Source organism: Habropoda laboriosa, unplaced genomic scaffold (genome assembly GCF_001263275.1).
Source record: "Habropoda laboriosa isolate 0110345459 unplaced genomic scaffold, ASM126327v1 scaffold128, whole genome shotgun sequence".
Classification (NCBI taxonomy): Eukaryota; Metazoa; Arthropoda; class Insecta; order Hymenoptera; family Apidae; genus Habropoda; species Habropoda laboriosa.
The window spans coordinates 611107-611404 of record NW_017100281.1 but is presented as its reverse complement, the minus strand read 5'-3'; positions in this window follow the sequence as shown (position 1 = coordinate 611404).

Here is a 298-nt window from a genome sequence, read left to right as displayed (position 1 = left end):
AATCTAATTTTGTAATTTAATTCCGAGAGAAAAAAATATTGTGTACAATATTGTTACGACATATTAAATTTACGTTATACGTAAAATATTTTTAGAATTTTTGTTTATTAGAATATTTCATTGAAAATAACAATTATAAAATATTGTACACTTCATACGTATAATAACTTTAAAATTTATTGTTATGTATTCTAGATTAAACATCTTGAAGGATTGGGGTTTTAAACATTTAAAATTAAATATGTGTGTTGCAATAGTGTTATGAAAGAAAAAAAGAATTGTTTAAAAGATAAGTTTT